A 24331-nucleotide genomic window follows, 5' to 3' on the forward strand; every position below is an offset into this window, starting at 1 on the left:
CTGTTATTGCTCTCTGTTGTTGTTCTCTGTTGTTGTTCTCTGTTGCTGCTCTCTGTTGTTGTTCTCTGTTGTTGCTCTCTGTTGTTGTTCTCTGTTGTTGTTCTCTGTTGCTGCTGTGTGTTGTTGCTCTCTGTTGTTGCTCTCTGTTGTTGTTCTCTGTTGTTGTTCTCTGTTGTTGCTCTCTGTTGTTGCTCTCTGTTGTTGCTCTCTGTTGTTGTTCTCTGTTGTTGCTCTCTGTTGTTGTTCTCTGTTGTTGTTCTCTGTTGTTGTTCTCTGTTGTTGCTCTCTGTTGTTGCTTTCTGTTGTTGTTCTCTGTTGCTGCTGTGTGTTGTTGCTCTCTGTTGTTGTTCTCTGTTGCTGCTGTCTGTTGTTGTTCTCTGTTGCTGCTCTCTGTAGTGGCTCTCTGTTGTTGCTCTCTGTTGTTGCTCTCTGTTGTTGCTCTCTGTTGTTGTTCTCTGTTGTTGTTCTCTGTTGTTGTTCTCTGTTGTTGTTCTCTGTTGTTGCTCTCTGTTGTTGCTCTCTGTTGTTGCGCTTTGTTGTTGTTCTCTGTTGCTGCTGTCTGTTGCTGCTGTCTGTTGTTGCTGTATGTTGTTGCTACAGTTGAAGTTGAAAGTGTACATACTGTACACGTAGGTTGGAGTCATTAAAACTTGTTTTTCAACCACTCCCCAAAATTCTTGTTAACAAACTATAATTTTGGCAAGTCGGTTAGGACATCTACTTTGTGCATGACACAATTCATTTTTCCAACAATTGTTTACAGACAGATTATTTCACTTATAATTCACTGTATCACAATTCCAGTGGGCCAGAAGTTTACATACACTAAGTTGACTGTGCCTTTAAACAGCTTGGACAATTCCAGAAAATTATGTCATGGCTTTAGAAGGTTCTGATAGGCTATTTGACATAATTTGAGTCAATTGGAGTTGTACCTCTGGATGTATTTCAAGGCATACCTTCAAACTCACTGCCTCTTTGCTTGACATCATGGGAAAAAGAAGAAAGAAAAGAGAAATCAGCCAAGACCTCAGAAAAAATTGTAGACCTCCACAAGTCTGGTTCATCCTTGGGAGCAATTGACCACACAGCCGTCATACCGCTCAGGAAGGAGACACATTTTGTCTCCTAGAGATGAACGTACTTTGGTGTGAAAAGTGCAAATCAATTCCAGAACAACAACAAAGGACCTTGTGAAGATGCTGGAGGAAACAGGTACAAAAGTATCTATATCCACAGTAAAACGAGTCCTATATCGACATAACCTGAAAGGCCGCTCAGCAAGGAAGAAGCCACTGCTCCAAAACCGCCATAAAAAAGCCAGACTACTGCACTTGGGGACAAAGATCGTACTACTTGTAGAAATGTCCTCTGGTCTGATGAAACAAAAATAGAACTGTTTGGCCATGATGACCATCATTATGTTTGGAGGAAAAAGGGGGAGGCTTGCAAGCCAAAGAACACCATCCCAACCATGAAGGACAGGGGTGGCAGCGTCATGTTGTGGGGGTGCTTTGCTGCAGGAGGGACTGGTGCACTTCACAAAATAGATGGCATCATGAATAAGTTAAATTATGTGGATATATTGAAGCAACATTTTAAGACATCAGTCAGGAAGTTAAAGCTTGATCGCAAATAGGTCTTCCAAATGGACAATGACCCCAAGCATACTTTCAAAGTTGTGGCAAAATGACTTAAGGACAACAGAGTCAAGGTATTGGAGAGGCCATCATATAGCCCTGACCTCAATCCTGTAGAACATTTCTAGGCAGAACTGAAAAAGCATGTGCGAGCAAGGAGGACTACAAACCTGACTCAGTTACTCCAGCTCTGACAGGAGGAACGAGCCAAAATTCACCCAGCTTATTGTGGGAGGCTTGTGGAAGGCTACCTGAAACGTTTGATCCAAGTTAAACAATTTAAAGGAAATGCTACCAAATACTAATTGAGTGTATGTAAACTTCTGACCCACTGGGAATGTGATGAAAGAAATAAAAGCTGAAATAAATAATTCTCTCTACTATTATTCTGACATTTCACATTCTTAAAATTAAGTGGTGATACTGACCTAAAACAGGGAATTCTTACTAGGATTAGATTGTGAAAAACTGAGTTTAAATGTATTTGGCTAAGGTGTATGTAAACGTCCGACTTCAACTGTATCTGTTGTTCCAGTCTGAACAGAACAACTTCTTCCTCGGCTCATTAATTAATTAAAAAGCTTGACAGTTTGGGAGCTGTAATTTAATTTAGTGAGATGAATGATTAAACAAAGGCTTTTACTTTTGGACATTTTGTAACCTCACCATAATTACCTAAATGTTTCACCTGATGTCATAATAATGACCTAAATGTTTCATCTGATGTCATTATGGTTGAACATTAGATAAGCAGCCTAATTTAAGACCTGCCAGACTACCAAAGTGCCTGTTGGCTTTTCCTTCCCCCCTCAAGACTCAGTCTGTTCCTCTCAAGGCTACCACCAGATTTGACCTCATTAAAATGCTTAACAAGGCTCATTTGAATAGAGAAGCTCATTTTCTGATTGATTAATTGATTCCTTGACACAACTGATGACACTAATGAGAGGCCAGTGTTGCGTTATACTGGCTCATGTCAAGATTGAACTGATCACACAACCTTGTCGTTAGTATTTAGCCTGTAGACATGTAGCGCTTTGTGCTAACAAAAATCCAATTGGGATTAACATGGATAACTGGGATCCTGGGACTGTCCCGAGAACGCTCTTCACATTTCCCTAAAAAATGTCATGATAAGATCTGAGAAATTACAAAAAAATCCCCATTGTAGCACTAATGCAATTCCACAACATGCGTGGAAGCAGAGTAGCATTTTTTTATAGGACATTATCTAAACAGTTGTTGCATGGAAGCCTTTAGCCTAGCGTATTTACTTCACACAAAATCGCCATCAATTCAAACCACACGCATAATTGACACTGCCGGACTGCACACACAAACTGAATGCAGTTAATAAACCCTACAGGAAACCTCTACAATATAGCCTATAAAATAATGTGAGCCTCTTTGAGTTATCATTGTGACTCTTCAGACAGTCACATATTTTATAGGTCTACGCACAATTCACTACATAGGCATTTTTGTCAAATCAAATCAAATGGTATTGATCGTGTACACATCTTTTGCAGATATCATTGCGAGTGTAGTGAAATGTTTATGTTCCTAGCTCTAACAGTGCAGAAATACCTAGCAATAAAAAACAATACACGCAAATCCCCCAAAAATTATAATTAAGAAATATAGAAATATTAGAATGAGCATTGTCAGGAATATAGCTACATATGTACTGTACTTATGAAGTGGCTATAACAGTATGTAAACATTAAAGTGACCAGTGATCAGGTATGAAGGTCAGACCCAGATGCAGACAACGTTGAATTAACAATGGTTGAATAATCCAACAGGGACAGGCAATAGACAGGTCAAGGCAGGCAGGGGTCAGTAAACCAGAGGTGAGGCAATGGTACCGGACGCCAGGCAGGCTCAGGTAGAGTGGTCAGGTAGGAGGGCTCAGAGTCAGGACAGGCAAGGGTCAAAACCAGGAGTGCGACAAAAAGAGAGACTGGGAAAGCAGGAGCTGAGATACAAAAACGCTGGTTGACTTGACAAACAAGACGAACTGGCAACAGACAAACAGAGAACACAGGTATAAATACATAGGGGTGGAGACAATCACAAAGACAGGTGAAACAGATCAGGGTGTGACATAGGGCAGCAGTCTCTAAGGTGCAGGGCTGAGTACCGGGTGGTAGTAACAGTGACTTAAGTTCAGGGCAGGGTACTGGGCGGAGGCCGGCTAATGCTGACTATTTAACAGTCTGATGGCCTGCAGATAGAAGCTGTTTTCAGTCTCTCGGTCCCAGCTTATATGCACCTGTACTGTTTCCACCTTCTAGATGGTAGCGGGGTGAACAGGCCGAGCTCAGGTGGCTGAGGACCTTGATATTCATGAGCTGATCTTTATAACCATCAACTAGATTTTGCCAAATATAGGAGATATTCTGTCATTTGTTGAAGGAGGTTATCTAGCAAGCTCAGCAACTTTGGTCATTTGATTTTTGTTTGACCGCCATTTTAAAGTTTGTTTGATTCAATAACGCTATAGTCTACTTCGGGGTGCGCTCTGTGCATCCTGAGTGTGCTCTGTGTTGAGATAGCCTACTGCTGAAAGGTGCTGAATTTATTAAGGAACATGATGTCATGACGTGGCCCTTTCTGGGTATAGATCGTGCCATCCCCCTCTGTCTCTCCTACACCCAGGTTCTGTTATTTCAGGTCGTAAATTCCTGGAGGAGTCTCTCTCCCCCTGGCCATGCAGAAAGAGACACATAGAGAGAACAAATTATTTCACATGGCGAACTCCTAAATCCCCAAAATAGGGATTTGACAAAATGTCCACTTGTGAGAAGGTGGGAATGGTCCGTGGACACTTAAGGGACGGGTATGACGAGTGTGTTTCATTTGGTGACATTTGGTGACACACATGACTATATCTCTGAATATGTAAATTTAATAAAATAAAATGAATGAGTAAAGATGAAATTATTTGTGAAATGATGTAATATGACGTTAATCCTTTAATGTGAAAGAATTGTATTCCCTTTAAAGTTTAACTAAGTAATTGGCCCACCCCCATGAGAACAGACATGATCTGGCGTCATGGAACAGACCTTTTCTACTGTTACAAATAAAAGAAAACTCCTGAGGAAATCCTCTTCAGACCACACGTACCTCGATGGACACCGAGGGGGCACAGGTTGAGTTCAGACCACAAAAACCTCAGTATAGGCTAAGGTTGTAATGGTTGTTGAATTCCTAACCAAACCACGTGGAGCATTGGCTACACGGCGGGAAATGGTTCAACTCTGAGACTATCGATCCCTACAGAATAAGAGCAAATCTTAGAAACTAATCTGTCTGCTAGTCTGATGCTAGAAATTTTGTCAACCTGGGATGCGAAGACCGACAACCGCCGAAACATCTATTCTCTAAGAACATTTCTGAATGGTACTCTGAAGTACCCATTCTAACCACGAAAGACTTTAGGGAAGCAGAGAGAGAGAGACACTCGGATGAACTTTCCAACAGAAGGACTAACGATTCCAACAGGGATCACGGCGACACACTGGGCGTAAATATATATTGATTGCAATTATTCCTGAATGAGTGAGCGTTCATGTGCAAAGGATTAGCATTTCAATTAATATAATTATCAACTGTGTAGTGACTCTTTTTGTCTTTCCCACCCTTCTCAGTCCACACCCACTTCCCTTTGTCCACCAAGCCGTCATATCGGCTAAGCCCACTAGGAAAGCTCCCCTATCATTTCCTTGTATCTACTGTTTGTGTGTTTATGCATTTCTGTGATTATTTGTTGGTTAGTAAATAAATTATTAATACAATTGATGTATGGATGATTCATAGTAAAGGCTGGGTTTGTGCAGATAACCAACAATTTACGAAAGTTGAAATGAGACTAACGTGAGGTAAAGAATAATTCATTAATTAGAAGACTAATTGATCAGATATTAAAATATCTGAAGAGTTATATTAGGAAATTATAACTTTCTAATCTGAAGATTTTCCTTGGTGCCCCGACTTCCTAGTTGATTACATTTACATGATTAGTTTAATCACGTAATAATAATTACAGAGAATTGATTTGATGAAATAACAGTCTTCACTTTAATAATGCCAAAGACACGACAATGATAACGCTTTGACTTTATTAACAGCCTGTTTTCCAATTCACAACAATGTCATTGTGATCAAAGATAGTTACTCTATCATTACTAAATATCAGTTTCATTTTCTTTGAAATCTTTACATAGTGGCGCAGCCAAGACGAAAAGGTGGTGCAGCACCCCACTTATTATTTATTTATATCATTATTATTTTTAATTTTAATTTTTATTAACCCCTCCAACACCCCCCCCCCCTCCTCGGAGTACAAATACCAACTTATTTTTTACAGCTTTTTTGCTACATATACATACATGTTACATATATATTTTACATACATGGTACTTTTATATATAGCAATCACTGTCGTGGTAATTTCCTGTATTACTAAATGGAAAGAGTTTACAAACCACACACAAGTCAGAGTTATATTTTAAACTCCATCTTTAATTATATGAGCTTCACCATAGCCCTTTGACTCTCAGATCAATTCAGTGTCTATAAATGAATTCTCTGAGAGTGCTTACAAAATAATTCTTTGTATCTTTTATAGCCAAGATACACCCCTCTCAACTCACATGACGAACCACAGATCTTAGAAACTTCACAAAGGGCCTTTCACTTGAAAGAGGAGTATCCCATAGCCAGATAGCATTAGCTATAAATTATCGTTCAGTTTGGTCTCTTAGACGAGGTTCTACTTCTCGTTCTTGGTACTTCATATTACCAAAACATTACCTCATCCAATGGCATATATCAATTGTCAATTCTAGATACTCCCATCTCAAATACAACCCACCTCTGGACAAGCTCCCTGAGGGGAGTGAGCCTCTAGGTCATATACTATGAAAGATACGTTTCAACATCAGAGGGGACATACAATGGTTCCAGACACTGCCATACTCCTCCGCCCCAATGGGAAAAAATGAGGGAATGACTGGAGTACAGACATAGTGGAGCCCTTCACATGGTTTCACAGATATATTCATTATGAAGACAATGTTCAAACCTGACTTCTCCCTTTCTGATATTCTGCATATTACCAGACATGTAAAAGACAAGCCTGACCTCTCCCCTCTCTGGGCCCCAAGTGACTTTTCCCTAGAGGAGAAAGGAAAATGCAACTGCCAACAGTATAGTCCAAAAGAAGACATTCTAATGACAAGTATTAAAAAAATAAAACATGTTATTTATCTATGTTACCTAACTAATTCTGATTCAGCTACGACATCACATAACAATAATACATGACCAAACATAAGCTCTTTAATCCCAACCCTCAGCCACTCTCAGCCCATCCCACCTATCACCATAGACCACCCTCATTTGCTTTCCATGTGCCATATATTTTTCAATTGTGCTGTGATGTTTTACAAAATGTTTGAACCATTCTAATCATATTTTATCCACAGGTTGTGAGCTAAAGATGAAAACCTTTCCTATGAGTATTATTATATTATTAATTGACTGACTATGGCTTTCCAAATCGCCCAACGTTGCTATTTGTAAGGTTCATTTGAATTGGATGTTGTGAGTTTTTTAACCATTCCTGAACCTGTGACCAGAAATAAGCTACATCGGGTCAATACCAGAATAAATGAACTATTGATTCTGTCTCTTCGCAACAAAATCTACAGAGCTGAGATTCGTGGAGAGGAATAAATATGTGCATGCAACCAATAAAATTGGATTTGATTTGATAAAGCCTACTTGCATAATCAATGTCGTTAGAGACAGGCACAGATAACAGTACCCATGCACAGTCGCACACACGCACGAGTGCATATACACACACAAACATACACGCTCACTCACCCATACTTTCTGTTAGGCTGAGCCATTACGCCTAAATCACAGAAAAACGACAGCAGGGTCCTCCTCATTCATCATTTACTGCCAAAGATATATTTCACTGCCCTCTTCTTCTCTCTCTCGCTGACCTCATAAATCAGCAGTACAGAGATGATCCCCTGTTACAGTTAACATACTGTAGGAGAGATAGTGATATCCAAGGTTACTATAGTAAACTAAAACTGAAACTAATCACCCCAAAATCATCCCAAAATATTTTGTAAACTGAAATAAAATAATTAACAAACCTGTTTGAAAAACTAAAACTATACTGAAACTATTGACTTTGACTCGAAAAGTACATTTTTTGGGGGGCTTACAGGACCTGGTATTCCCAGGGTGTTTCCCGTCCCAGTACTAACCAGGCCCGAGCCTGAACAGGCGTGTTGATGGTGGTATGGCCACAAGTGCAGTTGTTTTTACCCCGTTTTCTCCCTGAATTAGGTCTCTTGGCTCATCTCTGCAACTCCTCAATGGGCTTGGGAGAGGCGCGAGGTCGAGTCATGCGTCCTCCGAAACATGACCCGCCTGGCCACTCACTTCTTATCACACTGCTTGCTTGACCTGGATGCATCAATGTGTCGGAGGAAACACTGTTCGACTGACGACCGGAGTCAGCTTGCAGGCGCCTGGCCCTGTTACAAGGAGTCGCTAGAGCAAGATCAGCCAAGGAAAGCCCCACCGGCCAAACCGTTCCCTAATCCGGATGGCAGTGGGCCAATTGTGCACCGTCCTATGGGGCTTCTGGTCACGGCCAGGATCAAACCATTGCGCCACCCAGGACCCCCCCTTCCCCCCTTGACTCCAAAAAACTAAGAAAACCCATTAAGAATTATGTTGTTTTAGTTGGGGGGGGGGACAAAAATCTAACGCAGGTTACAATTTTCAAGTTACTGAATCTGGAGGGTAAATGAGGCTAGGAGATGCCGATGTTTCAAATAGGCTTAGCTTGTGCATCACTATCACTAGCTAACAGGGGAAAAAATGGCTAGGTAGCTAACTTGATTCTTCTTAAATGTACTACAAAAGTTAAAACGCAGTGGCTGTGGATCCAGCTTTTCTTCCCAACATCTCAAGGTCCTGAAGCCTCTGCACATGTGCGGGAAATGTCTACGTTACACACAGTCTCTGCTCTACTCATAAAGAAAGCTACTCTGGCGATTGGGGCTTATTAAAGTTACAGGTAACTACCAAAATAAAGGAAACACTTAAATAAAGGGATACAAAGTATATTGAAACCAGGTGTGGTTCCTGAGTTAGTTATACAATTAACATCCCATCATGCTTAGGGTCATGTATAAAATGCCCAGTTGCCCATTATTTTGGCTACCTTGGTTAGAAGAAGAGATCTCAGTGACTTTAAAAGAGGGGTCTCAAAGGAGCATAGGGGGTTTAAAGGGTGTGTGTGTCTGTGTGTGTGTGTGTGTGTGTGTGTGTGTGTGTGTGTGTGTGTGTGTGTGTGTGTGTGTGTGTGTGTGTGTGTGTGTGTGTGTGTGTGTGTGTGTGCGTGCGTGCGTGCGTGCGTGCGTGCGTGCGTGCGTGCGTGCGTGCGTGCGTGCGTGCGTGCGTGCGTGTGTGTGTGTGTGTGTGTGTGTGTGTGTGTGTCTCAGTCACCAGATCTCAACTCAATTGAACTCTTATGGGAGGTTCTGGAGCGGTACCTGACATCACATTTTCCAACAACATCAACAAAACATCAAATATGGAATTTCTTGTGGAAGAATGGAGTCGCGTCCTAGAACTATTTTGATACAACTAAAACTAAATGAAAACTAGCAAATCAGGTCTGAAAACTAAACTGAATTTCTAATAAAAAAATAATAGAAATTAAAATGAATATAAAAACACAAAACAATAATAAACTAGGTGCCATCTAAAGATGGGACTCACGTCCCAGTGCATCCCCAGGTTACTGGATCAACAACAATACTAGCAAATCCATGGCATATCTAGATCAGTATTATTATTATCCATGTATTCAGTTGCATCTCAATAGTACACCATTGTACACTTCAGCAACAAGGCATGGGGGGGTGTGTTATAAGGCAATATACCAAGGCTAAGAGCTGTTCTTAAGCACGACTCAATGCAGAGTGCCTGGATACATTGGCCATATACCACAAACCCCCAAGCTGCCTTATTGCCATTATAAACTGGTTACCAACGTAATTAGAGCAGTAAAAATAAATGTTTTGTCATACCCGTCATACCCGTGGCTTTCAGCCAATCAGCATTCAGGGCTCGATCCACCCAGTTCATAATACAAAGTATAACATTGTACAAAGTAGCTACAACATCTCCCACATCAACAATCGCTCACCTCTCAGCAATACATCTGGCATAAACTTTTCTATGTAAGTGCTTAAAGTAATTGGCATCAAATCACTTATCACTTACAGTACGCTGATGAAGACAGTCATATGAAGTGAAGTGACTTATCAGCATCCCCGGGCAACAGCCTTCATTGTTATTCCTGGGCTTGTTAAATACTATTGTTGAGCCTTTCAGATACGTGACTTATCCCACCTATCACTATCTATTGGTTTATATTTAGTGCTTATCATTAAAACTAAATGGAATCCATTTTCTTTGAACACATCAACTGAAACCTGACACCTAGTTAAACAATTTGCAAAGAAATAACATTTGTACATTTCAGATGGATATAACTGGAGTTAAGCGGATGGGTGAACATTTTAAATTAATTACATCCTTGAAGTAATTACAGAGTGTTCCGAGAGATTGGACGTAGGAGTGAGTGTGGGATGGAATGAGATTGTTTCTCCTGGCGCTGTTTGTCCAGGGTCACCAGGAGAGGATAAACTGCTGCCGTCCTTCTCTCCCCTCCCCTCTCCTCCCCTCCCCCTCTACCGTCTCCTCCCCTCTCCCTCTCCCCTCCTCCTCTGGCAGAATCATTTTTTTCCATTAACGAGTCCGACGAGCTCAACGTGAATGATATACTGCTTTCCCGGGAACAGGCCCAGATCCCCATCATTTGCGTGAAGAGAAGGCAGAGAAAAAGGGGCCGGAGGACGGGCTGTCTTCGGAGAATTTGTAGGCGATTGAATAAAAACCCCACTTCCTTCCATTCTGATAGAAAATAAAATCGATGACCTATGCGTAAGATTAAACTACCAACGGGACTTTCAAAACTGTAATATCTTATGATTCACGGAGTCGTGGCTGAATGACGACATACGACATTATCAACATACTGGTTATATGCTGACTGGTTATACGCTGTATCGGCAGGACAGAACAGCGGCGTCTGGTAAGACATGGGGCGGCGGACTATGTATTTTGTAAATAACAGCTGGTGCAGAATATCTAAGGAAGTCTCAAGGTTTTGCTCGCCTGAGGTAGAGTATCTCATGATAAGCTGTAGACCACACTATCTACCTAGAGAGTTTTCATCTGTATTTTTCGTAGCTGTCTACATACCACCACAGACTGATGCTGGCACTAAGACTGCAGTGAATGAGCTGTATTCCGCCATAAGCAAACAGGAAAATGCTCCCCCAGAGGCAGCGCTCCTAGTAGCCGGGGACATTAATGCAGGGAAACTTAAATCCGTTTTACCAAATTTCTATCAGCATGTTAAATATGCAACCAGAGGAGAAAAGAATTCTGGACCAGCTCTACTCCACACACAGAAACGCATACAAAGCTCTCCCTCGCCCTCCACTTGGCAAATCTGACCATAATTCTATCCTCCTGATTCCTGCTTACAAGCAAAAATTAAAGCAGGAAGCACCAGTGACTTGATCAATAAAAAAGTGGTTAGATGAAGCAGATGCTAAGCTACAGGACTGTTTTGCTAGCACAGACTGAAATATGTTCCGGGATTCCTCCATTGGCATTAAGGAGTAGACCACATCCGTCATTGGCTTCATCAATAAGTGCATCGATGACGTCATCTCCACAGTGACCTTACGTACATACCCCAACCAGAAGCCATGGATTACTGGCAACATCCACACTGAGCTAAAAGCTAGAGCTGCCGCTTTCAAGGAGCGGGACTCTAACCCGGAAGCTTATAAGAAATCCCGCTATGCCCTCCGACAAACCATCAAACAGGCAAAGCGTTGATACAGGACTAAGATCGAATTGTACTAAACCGGCTCTGACGCTCGTCGAATGTGGCAGAGCTTGCAAACCATTACAGACTACAAAGGGAAGCACAGCCGAGAGCTGCCCAGTGACCAGATGCCTACCAGATGAGCTAAACTACTTCTATGCTCGCTTCGAAGGCAAATAACACTGAAGCATGCATGAGAGCACCAGATGTTCCGGAAGACTGTGTGATCACGCTCTCCACAGCCGACATAAGTAAGACCTTTAACCTCTACTTCCTCACAAACCCGGATCCGGGAGCACCCCCATCAGTAAAAAAGCTGACTAGCATAGCCTAGCATAGCGTCACAAGTAAATTACTAGCATCTAAATATCATTAAATCACAAGTCCAAGACACCAGATGAAAGATACACATCTTGTGAATCCAGCCATCATTTCTGATTTTTTAAATGTTTTACAGGGAAGACAAATCTATTGTAAATCTAATAGCTATAAATAAGAAACAACTTCATCAGATGACAGTCTGATAACATATTTATTATATAGCATATGTTTTGTTTGAAAAATGTGCATATTTCAGGTATAAATCATAGTTTTACATTGCAGCCACCATCACAAGTCTCACCAAAGCAGCTAGAATAACTACAGAAACCAACGTGAAATACCTAAATACTCATCATAAAACATTTATGAAAAATACACGGTGTACAGCAAATGAAAGACAAAGATCTTGTGAATCCAGCCAATATTTCAGATTTTTTAAGTGTTTTACAGCGAAAACACAATATAGCATTATATTAGCTTACTACAATAGCCAACCACACAACAGCATTGATTCAAGACAAAAATAGCGATAACGTATAAACCAGCAAAAGATATTCATTTTTTCACTAACCTTCTCAAACGTCTTCAGATGACAGTCCTATAACATCATATTACACAATACATATAGAGTTTGTTCGAAAATGTGCATATTTAGCGGCACAAATCGTGGTTATACAATATGAATAGTAGCCAAACTGCACAAAATAATCCGGATATATTTCTGACACTCACATCATCTAATCAAATAACTAATCATATACTTTACTAAAAAATACAGGCTGGACAACAAATGAAAGATACACTAGTACTTAATGCAACCGCTGTGTTAGATTTTTAAAAATAACCTTAGTACGACATACAGCTTACGTTATAGCGAGACAGCGCCCGAAATCTGGGCGGAATATAGTCTAAACATTTTCGACAGAAATACGAAATAATATCATAAATTGTTCCTACTATTTGATGAGCTTCCATCAGAATCTTGTACAAGGTGTCCTTTTTCCAGAATAATCGTTGTTCGGCTGTAGAAGGTCGTCTTCATCTGTCGATTTAGATAACAAAGATGGCCATGCGGCACGGAAGTGTCCAACTCACAATAACGCATAACAAAGGAAATACCGAAAATCGCAATATACTGATATAAACTGATATAACTCGGTTTAAAATAACTACCTTATGATGTTTTTAAGACATATATCAAATCAAATCAGAGCCGGATATATCTAACTTCTAAAACGAAAGCTTTTCTGAATGCAATGCAGAGGTCCCTCTTGCGTCAAGCCAAACGGTGAAAAGACCAGACCCACTGTTCCAAGACATCTTGGTCGGCCTCAGATCTAGCTAGACACCCCATTCCAACTCTCACTGCCTACTGACATCTAGTGGAAGGCGTATGCAGTACATGTAGACCCATAGATTCCATGCAAATTAATAAACTGACCCTGGAACAGAGCCCTCGATTTCAGATTTCTCACTTCCTGACAGGAAGTTTGCTGCAAAATGAGTTCTGTTTTACTCACAGATATAATTCAAACGGTTTTAGAAACTAGAGAGTGTTTTCTATCCAATAGTAATAATAATATGCATATTGTACGAGCAAGAATTGAGTACGAGGTAGTTTAATTTGGGAACGATTTTTTACAAAGTGGAAATAGCGCCCCCCCCCCCCCCCTATTTAGAAAAGGTTTTGATGACTCCAACCTAAGTGTATGTAAACCTCCGACCTCAACTGTAGGCCTGATCACCAAAAATTATGAGACAGCCTACAAGGAGGAGGTCAGAGACCTGGCCATGTGGTGCCAGGAAAACAACCTCTCCCTCAACATGATCAAGAAAAAGGAGATGATTGTGGACTACAGGAAAAAGAGGACCGAGCACGCCGCCCATTCTCATTGACGGGACTGTAGTGGAGCAGGTTGAGAGCTTCAAGTTCCTTGGTGTCCACATCACCAACAAACTAACATGGTCCAAGCACACCAAGACAGTTGTAAAGAGGGCATGACAAAACCGATTCCCCCTCGGGAGACTGAAAAGATTTGGCATGGGTCCTCAGATCCTCATAAGGTTCTACAGCTGCACCATCGAGAGCATCCTGACTGGTTGCATCTCTGCCTGGTATGGCAACTGCTCGGTCTTCAACCGCAAGGCACCATGGAGGGTAGTGGGTACGGCCCAGTTCATTACTTCCTGCCATCCAAGACCTCTATACCAGGCGGTGTCAGAGGAAGGCCTTAAAAATGGTTAAAGACTCCAGCTAACCTAGTCATAGACTGTTCTCTCTGCTACTACACAGCAAGCAGTACCAGAGAAGCAAGTCTAGGTCCAAGAGGCTTCTAAACAGCTTCTACCCCCAAGCCATAAGACTCCTGAACATCTAATCAAATGGCTACCCAGACTATTTGCATTTCCCCCCTCTTTTACATTGCTGCTACTCTCTGTTGTTATCATCTATGTATTGTCACTTTAAGAACTAGTGTATCTATCATTTCCTATACAACATGTATTTTTTAGTTATGTTTATGAATAGCTATTTGGTCAGAATATGTGTGTCAGAAAAAGTGTCAGAAAAAAATCTGGACGTTGTGGGACAAAATAGCTACGTTAGCACAATGTATAACCACTGATTTCAGCTCTAAATATGCACATTTTCGAACAAAACATAAGTGTATGTATAACCTGATGTTATAGGACTGTCATCTGATGAACCTTATCAAGGTTAGTCAAAAATTATATATCTTTTGTGGTGTGTCACGATCGCTAACTTTTACTGCTGGGAAATGGCTTGGGTTTCTGGCTATTGTGGTAAGCTAATATAACGCTATATTGTGTTTTCGCTGTAAAACACTTAATAAATCGGAAATATTGGCTGGAATCACAAGATGCCTGTCTTTCATTTGCTGTACACTATGTATTTTTCAGAAATGTTTTATGATGAGTATTTAGGTATTTGGCGTTGGTGTCTGTAATTATTCTGTCTGCTTTCGGGCAATTTCTGATTGTAGCTGCAATGTAAACTATGATTTATACCTGAAATATGCACATTTTTCGAACAAAACATAGATTTATTGAATAACATGTTATAAGACTGTCATCTGATGAAGTTGTTTGTTGGTTAGTTTGGTTGGTTCTTGGTTAGTTAGGTTGGCTTTGTGCATGCTACCTGTGCTGTGAAAAATGTCTGTCCTTTTTTGTATTTGGTGGTGAGCTAACATAAATATACGTGCTGTTTTCGCTGTAAAACATTTTAAAAATCGGACATGTTGGCTGGATTCACAAGATGTGTATCTTTCATTTGCTGTATTGGACTTGTTAATGTGTGAAAGTTAAATATTTCTAAAAAATATATTTTGAATTTCGCGCTCTGCCTTTTCAGTGGAATGTGGGAGGAGTTCCTCTGGCAGAACGCTGGAGCAGTAAAGGTTAATGCAATCGCTGTGTTAGATTTTTAAAATTAACGTTACTACAACATACAGCGTGCGTTAAAGCGAGACCGCACCGAAATTAATGGCGGAATATGAGTTTTACATTTTTCAACAGAACAACGAATTAACATCATAAATAGTTCTTACTTTTTGATGAGCTCCCATCAGAATCTTGGGCAAGTTGTCCTTTTTCTAAAAGAATCGTTGCTCGGTTGTAGATTGTCGCCTTCAACGTTGGAATTAGCAGTAAACATTAGCCATGTGGACCAGACGTACCCAACTCCCTAGAACGCAGCACAAATAAATACCCGAAAATCGCAATATACTGATATAAACTGATATAACTCGGTTTAAAATAACAACATTATGATGTCTTTAACACCTATATCGAATAAAATCAGAGCCGGATATATCTAAGGGCTATAACGGGAGCTTTCTAGAACGCCATCCTGAGGTCTGTCTTGAGTCATGGCGAAGAGAAGAAAGGGAGGACCCCACGTTGCCAGCCCATTTATAAGGCCTCAGATCTGCCTAGCAACTCCATTTCAATTCTCACTATTCGCTGACATCCAGGGGAAGGCGTATGCAGTGCATCTCAACCAATAGAAGACATGCAAATTAATAAACCCACCTCAGAACAGCATGCAGATTTCAGATTTCTCACTTCCTCATAGGAAAATTGCTCTAACTCTGTTTTAGTTCTAGTTCTGTTTTACTCACAGATATAACTCAAACGGTTTTAGAAACTAGAGAGTGTTTTCTATCCAATAGTAATAATAATATGCATATTGTACGAACAAGAATTGAGTACGAGGCAGTTTAATTTGGGAACGAAATTATTACAAAGTGCAAACAGCACCCCCTATTGAGAAAAGGTTTGTAATTCAAGCCTACCAACAAAGTGCTATGGATGGTCTTGTGCTCTCCCTAGATGCTGAGAAGGCATTTGATCGTGTGGTGGTCTTACCTATTCTTTGCTCTAAATAAATTTGGTCTCGGGGACAACTTTATAAAATGGGTGAAAGTGTTATATGATGATCCTCAGGCTGCTGTCCTTACTAATGGGCTAAGGTCAAATAGCTTCTCTATATACAGAGGTACCAGACAGGGCTGTCTTTTGTCTCCTCTCCTATTTGCACTTGTTATGGAACCACTGGCCGAGGCCATCGGGGTAACGCCTGCTATACAGGGGCTGCTCATTGGTGATGTTCACCATAAAATAAGCTTGTATGCTGATGATGTCCTGATATTCATCTCTAGTCCTGAGATTTCAACTGCATCTCTTATTAATATTATTGAATTATTCAGCGAATTCTCAGGCTACAAGATTAACTTAACTAAATCAGAGGCTATGCCACTTGGTAACCTTCACTCTGTACCTAATACTTCTCCCCCCTTCCCTTTTAAATGGTCTCCCTCAGGTTTTACATATCTGGGTATATTTGTAACTCCTAAATTCAAGCAAATAATCAAAGCCAATTTTGTTCCCTTGTTTGATACAATAAGACAGGATCTGGAGCGCTGGAACTCTCTCCCGATTTCTTGGTTGGGTAGAATATCCCTCTTGAAAATGAACATTTTACCTAGACTACCTTACCCAATCCAAATGATCCCAGTATTACTCTCCAATAAGGTAATAAAGGATGTAAATGGATGGCTAAGTTCCTTTATATGGAGTAAACGCAAGCCAAGACTTAAGATGGCAATATTGCAGCTGCCAAGTTCTATGGGTGGCTTGGATCTGCCCAATATCAGGATCTATCAGTGGTGTGCCCACCTATGTTATATTTCTGATTGGATCACAAACGATGACTCCTCTATTTGGTTAGACATTGAGACTTCTCTTTCAAAATACCCCTTACAGGAAGATCTGTAGAAGATCACTGCAATAATCCTATTACAATTAACACACTCAAAGTATGGAGGTCAGTTCAACGCTTCCTGGGAAGGTCCAAACTAACCTCTGCTCTTACCCCAATTCTTAACAACCCAGATTTTGGTCCAGGATTGCTGGACGCTGGCTTTAACTTTTGGCAAGGGCATACGCAGACTAAATGACTTATTCTTGTCATTTGAGCAGATGGTCGAGAAATATCGACTCCCAAAGCAGGACTTTTTCCGCTTCCTACAAGTAAGACATTATATTGTGAAGAGCACCACATTAATTGGTAACCCTGATATGTCTGTCATTGAAAGAATGCTTTTTTTCCCACAAAGGAAAATGTCTCTAAGTCTGTTTTATGATGCTTTAACTTCTTCTGGCTGCAAGGCCGAGGCCGGCCACAATATGACAACAGCCACTTCAAGTGCAGGGCGCGAAATTCAAAATATATTTTTTAGAAATATTTAACTTTCACACATTAACAAGTCCAATACAGCAAATGAAAGGTACACATCTTGTGAATCCAGCCAACATGTCCGATTTTTAAAATGTTTTACAGCGAAAACAGCACGTATATTTATGTTAGCTTTCTTCTCTTCGCCATGACTCAAGACAGACCTCAGGATGGCGTTCTAGAAAGCTCCCGTTATAGCCCTTAGATATATCCGGCTCTGATTTTATTCGATATAGGTGTTAAAGACATCATAATGTTGTTATTTTAAACCGAGTTATATCAGTTTATATCAGTATATTGCGATTTTCGGGTATTTATTTGTGCTGCGTTCTAGGGAGTTGGGTACGTCTGGTCCACATGGCTAATGTTTACTGCTAATTCCAACGTTGAAGGCGACAATCTACAACCGAGCAACGATTCTTTTAGAAAAAGGACAACTTACCCAAGATTCTGATGGGAGCTCATCAAAAAGTAAGAACTATTTATGATGTTAATTCGTTGTTCTGTTGAAAAATGTAAAACTCATATTCCGCCATTAATTTCGGTGCGGTCTCGCTTTAACGCACGCTGTATGTTGTAGTAACGTTAATTTTAAAAATCTAACACAGCGATTGCATTAACCTTTACTGCTCCAGCGTTCTGCCAGAGGAACTCCTCCCACATTCCACTGAAAAGGCAGAGCGCGAAATTCAAAATATATTTTTTAGAAATATTTAACTTTCACACATTAACAAGTCCAATACAGCAAATGAAAGATACACATCTTGTGAATCCAGCCAACATGTCCGATTTTTAAAATGTTTTACAGCGAAAACAGCATGTATATTTATGTTAGCTCACCACCAAATACAAAAAAGGACAGACATTTTTCACAGCACAGGTAGCATGCACAAAGCCAACCTAACTAACCAAGAACCAACCAAACTAACCAACAAACAACTTCATCAGATGACAGTCTTATAACATGTTATTCAATAAATCTATGTTTTGTTCGAAAAATGTGCATATTTCAGGTATAAATCATAGTTTACATTGCAGCTACAATCAAAAATTGCACCGAAAGCAGACAGAATAATTACAGACACCAACGCCAAATACCTAAATACTCATCATAAAACATTTCTGAAAAATACATAGTGTACAGCAAATGAAAGACAGGCATCTTGTGATTCCAGCCAATATTTCCGATTTATTAAGTGTTTTACAGCGAAAACACAATATAGCGTTATATTAGCTTACCACAATAGCCAGAAACACAAGCCATTTCCCAGTAGCAAAAGTTAGCGATCATAACAAACCAGCAAAAGATATATAATTTTTGACTAACCTTGATAAGCTTCATCAGATGACAGTCCTATAACATCAGGTTATACAAACACTTATGTTTTGTTCGAAAATGTGCATATTTAGAGCTGAAATCAGTGGTTATACATTGTGCTAACGTAGCTATTTTGTCCCACAACGTCCGGATATTTTTCTGACACTTTTTCTGACACACATATTCTGACCAAATAGCTATTCATAAACATAACAAAAAAATACATGTTGTATAGGAAATGATAGATACACTAGTTCTTAATGCAATCGCCGTGTTAGAATTCTAAAAATAACTTCATAACGACATCCAGCTTAGGTATAGCGAGAGAGTACCCAAAAGCTGGGCACAAACGACTAGCACAACATGTTCGACAGATATATGAAATAGCATCCTAAAATGGGTCCTACTTTTGCTGATCTTTCATCAGAATGTTGTACAAGGGGTCCTTTGTCAGGAACAATCGTTGTTTGGATTTAGAACGGCCTTTTTCCCTCTCGATTTAGCAAGCACACTTGCCAAGTGGCGCGAATCTCTTCATGTCAACAAACGGAAGAGAACGGAACACGGCAAAACTCCTGAAAAAATTTCAATAATCTGATTAAACTATATTGAAAAAACATACTTTACGATCATATTGTCACATGTATCAAATAAAATCAAAGCCGGAGATATTAGTCGTCTATAACGGCAGCTTATCAGAAGGCAAATCCAGGTCCCTGCTCGCGCTCTCCAGAAAACAGGAAACTGGTGACACGTCATGCCAAGAGCTATAATTCGACACCAGATCAAGTTACACACTCCATTTCTTCTCTCACTCCTTGTCGACATCTAGTGGAAGACGTATGAAGTGCATCTAAACGAATAAATATCAAGTACTTTAATAGGCAGCCCCTAGAAGAGAGGAAGTTTGTGCCAAATGAGTTCTGTTTGACTCACAGATATAATTCAAACGGTTTTAGAAACTAGAGAGTGTTTTCTATCCAATAGTAATAATAATATGCATATTGTATGAGCAAGAACTGAGTACGAGGCCGTTTGAAATGGGCACCTTTTATCTGGCTACTCAATACTGCCCCTGCAGCCCAAACATGTAAATGAAAAAATTTAAATTTACGAATGCCACGTGAGCTCGCTGAAACACAGTGTTCTCTCTACGGCGCCATTTTGTCCCCCGGGAATGTGTTTTTTAGCGAATGCTTTTGGCTGTAACACAATAGGAATGTAATTTCTCCTAGCAACAAGGTGAAGGGAGAGCAAAAGCAAGTCATTGGGAAGAAGAACACCTAATCTCTGGAAGGTCATTGTGATACCTTGACCAATCAAACCATGACTCTGTCTCGTTCAGGTGGGAGGCAGCCAGTCCACCTGGACTTGCATCCCTATGTAAATCACATGAATGAACTTCCCCTGGTTTTCAGTGGTGACTGTGGTTGATGTGAAGACACTAATCAGATGGGAAGAGAGTGTCTGCTCTGCTGTGTGTCAACTAGCAATCTGCATAGAAAGAAAGTGCAACCAGGAAGCATTGGTTGACAATCCAATATGTGTCATCAAATGCTTGTCAAACAAACATAGTGTTATATATTTTTCATTAGATCAGACACAATTACAGAGGCTTTCTGTATATGAAGCATATTGTGCTATTTGTTGTTTACTACACCAACTTGCTATGATAGTCACACAGCTGCATTTGATTTCCCTACATGCCTATCATTTGATGACACATATTGGATTGTCTGGTTGAGTGGACAGTAAGTGTGAGTCACAGACCATGTTAGGTATATTACAATTACATTTCCTTGAGGTTTGACTCTGTTTAGAGGGATCGTCAGCAAACAGACGGTAGAAATGCATTGGCAGGCAGTAATAAGGAATGTGTGCAGCTCTATTGTGAGGCTTAAGATGTTCCATCTCAGTGTCCAGGCAGGCTGTGAGTGTACCTGTTTTCTACTGAAAATAGAGTTCACTTTATCAGTCCCATCCCAAATCAGCATATCAGACCGGTTTTGTCACTTTCATATGAGTCAAATGACGTGTCCAGGAAGTGCTATAGCTGAAACAGGTGATTTAGGAGGTGTTCAGAACCACTCAAATCACGGTGCTGTGTTATTGGGTCTGATGGAGTTAAAGTCGCTCCGTGTCTGTCCTTCTGTGATTGGACCACAATCTCTTGTGCATTGACTTCCTGGCAACCCCACTTAACTTCATGGGCCTTTTAACTGTACTAACTCATGCAATAAAATAAAATAAAATTGCACTTTGAAGGAAGAACTGAAATCTTCTCAGATTGTCTGGTTATTTGCCCGCAGAGCACTTGATTCAAAACATTTATGGCCTAAATGGCTTGTTTTATATACTTCAGTGTGCACTCCATTCCCAATGAGAGGCACACAGACAGCGGTGAATGAATTACTGTACCCCCCTGGTCTATACAATAAACTAAAATATTACACTACAGTGTTGCTCTTTCCAAAAGCACTCCTCTCTGTTAGCTCAAAAGGATACTACTCTGTCGTCAGTCAGCTTCCTTCTGTTTGTGTTGTGATGGTTATTCCTCATTCAATGTCTCTACTGTGGGGGTCAATGATGTTTAATGAAGTTGAGCCTGGCTCTTTGCACGGTCCTCTAGTGCCCTGTATTCAGCTGCCGGGAGGCCCTAGAGAGCCCTGGGGAGAGGGCCTCATCACTCTCCTCCCCTCTCTCCCTCCCTTCTCCCCATCCCTCCATTACTCCCCTCTCTCTCCATTCCTCTCCTCTCTCTCCATTCCTCCTCTCTCTCTCCCTCCCTTCTCCCTATCCCTCCATTCCTCCCCTCTCTCTCCCTCCCTTCTCACTATCCCTCCATTCCTCCTCTCTCTCCCTTCTCCCTATCCCTCCATTCCTCCTCTCTCTCCCTCCCTTCTCCCTATCCCTCCATTCCTCCTCTCTTTCCCTCCCTTCTCCCTATCCCTCCATTCCTCCTCTTTCTCCCTCCCTTCTCCCTATCCCTCCATTCCTCCTCTCTCTCTCCAGAACCTCTCCAGTGATGTTTCATTTCTTGAGGTCAGGATCCTTGCAGGGGAAGTTAGTCATACGGCGAGCAGCGGCGATGTTTATTTGTTTGCTCCACGGCCGAGGGCCATGCTGTGCGTCATGTTCGCAATGGCAAACAGCAAAGTGCTTCAAATAATGAAGTCAGATACGTGAGCGGTGAATGAATCAGCCACACAGAGAGGGGGCTAGGGAAGGGGACAGAGGGACACAGATACATACAGAGGCAGAGACACACTGGAGTGAGGCAGAGACACACTGGAGTGAGGCAGAGGCACACTGGAGTGAGGCAGAGACACACTGGAGTGAGGCAGAGACACACTGGAGTGAGGCAGAGACACACTGGAGTGAGGCAGAGGCACACTGGAGTGAGGCAGAGACACACTGGAGTGAGGCAGAGACACACTGGAGTGAGGCAGAGACACACTGGAGTGAGGCAGAGACACCCTGGAGTGAGGTAGAGACTCACTGGAGTGAGGCAGAGACACACAGGTACACTGATGTTTCAAAACCAGACAGACAGATAGACCAGTGGGGAATGAGGGAGACAGACAGGCCAGTACACAGATGGCCAAACTGACAATGAGACAGACAGAGAGTCAGGGAGACAGACAGACAGACAGATACGAAGGTAGTCATTGATGCGTGCAAACAGACAAACAGCTCTAGGGGTTGGGGTTGGTGGATGAGGTGTTGTTGTAGGGGGAAACAGCATATGTGACGCAGGCTTGACAGGCCGTAATGAGGAGAAGTATTGGCCCAGGACCAGGTGCAGCTTCTCTGAGGGCTCCATGTCTGTCTGTGTGGCTTCACGCTCACACAGGCCCTCAGCACACAGGCCCTCAGCACACAGGCCCTAGGCACACAGCAAAGGCAGACTGGGAGAGCACAGGCTCAGAGCGCAGGCTTAGAGCTGTCACATAGAAGCTCAGCACACAAAATACTTACTGTAAAGCATAGAGAAACTTCAGTAAACAACAGTAAGCACAGAGCGTAGCAAGTGAGGACATACTGTTGAGACTCACCTTGAGACTTTCCGTGAGACATTCCTTGAGACATACTTTGAGATATACCGTGAGACATTCCTTGAGACATACTGCACCTTGAGACGTTCCAAAGAGACATGCGGTTCTGAGACCTGCTTCTCTATGGTCCAGACATGGAGAATACAGACTGCAGGCTGACATCTGACAGACACTGACCAGAATACTGTAGAGCTAGTGTTTAGGGGATTGGAGTGGAAAACTGTTTGTACAGTGTTAGTCCCGTGTAGCTCAGTTGGTAGAGCATGGCGCTTGCAACGCCAGGGTTGTGGGTTCGATTCCCACGGGGGGCCAGTACAAAAAAAGTATGAATGTATGTACTTGTAAGTCGCTCTGGATAAGAGCTTCTGCTAAATGACTTAAATGTAAATGTAAATGTGTTATGACAGGCCTGTGAGGGTCCGAATGGATCAGATCAGTTTGGCAACGGATGACAGTAACCAGACCCTCTCTCACCCACAGAAGAGGGGAGGAGGGAGCTGGTGGGGGGTTAACAGCGCACACCCTGTCAGAAATTAAAGGAGAGGAGGTCCAGAACATCCCTCTCCAAATTCACTACAGAAATGTTCCTTTGTCTCCAGAGAGTTTCCCGCCGAGACTTTAACACGTTCAAAAACGAATACTGGAACAATATTTCTGACGTAAGAACGTGGGGAAGGGTCAGAGGTGATCTAAAAAAGAATCATGTCATATGGGATTTTATTTTGTGATGTCATTTAAAAGTGTTATAAAGGAAATACTGTAACTTGAAAAGTATATACACTACATGTACGAAGTCTCCATCCTCTACATTGTATATGAGATATGAACAATTATTCAAGTATTTTTAAGAAATTAACTTCTCTAGGGTAGGGGGCAGCATTCGGAATTTTGGATGAAATGCATGCCCAAATTAAACTGCCTGCTTCTCGGGCCCAGAAGATATGATATGCATATAACTGGTAGATTTGGATAGAAAACTCTAAAGTTTCCAAAACTTAAAATAGTTAGTTAAAATAGTTAAAATGTTAAAATAGTGTCTGTGAGTATAACAGAATTGATTTGGCAGGCGAAAACCTGAGAAAAATTAAAAAAATTGGTTTTGTAGTTTTCTATTCAATGCCATTACAGTATCCATTGACTTAGGACTCAAATTGCAGTTTATATGCCTTCCACTAGATGTCAACAGTCTTTAGAAATTGTTTCAGGCTTGTATTCTGAAAAATGAAG

The sequence above is a fragment of the Salvelinus fontinalis genome, chromosome 2 (assembly GCF_029448725.1).
Source record: "Salvelinus fontinalis isolate EN_2023a chromosome 2, ASM2944872v1, whole genome shotgun sequence".
NCBI lineage: Eukaryota > Metazoa > Chordata > Actinopteri > Salmoniformes > Salmonidae > Salvelinus > Salvelinus fontinalis.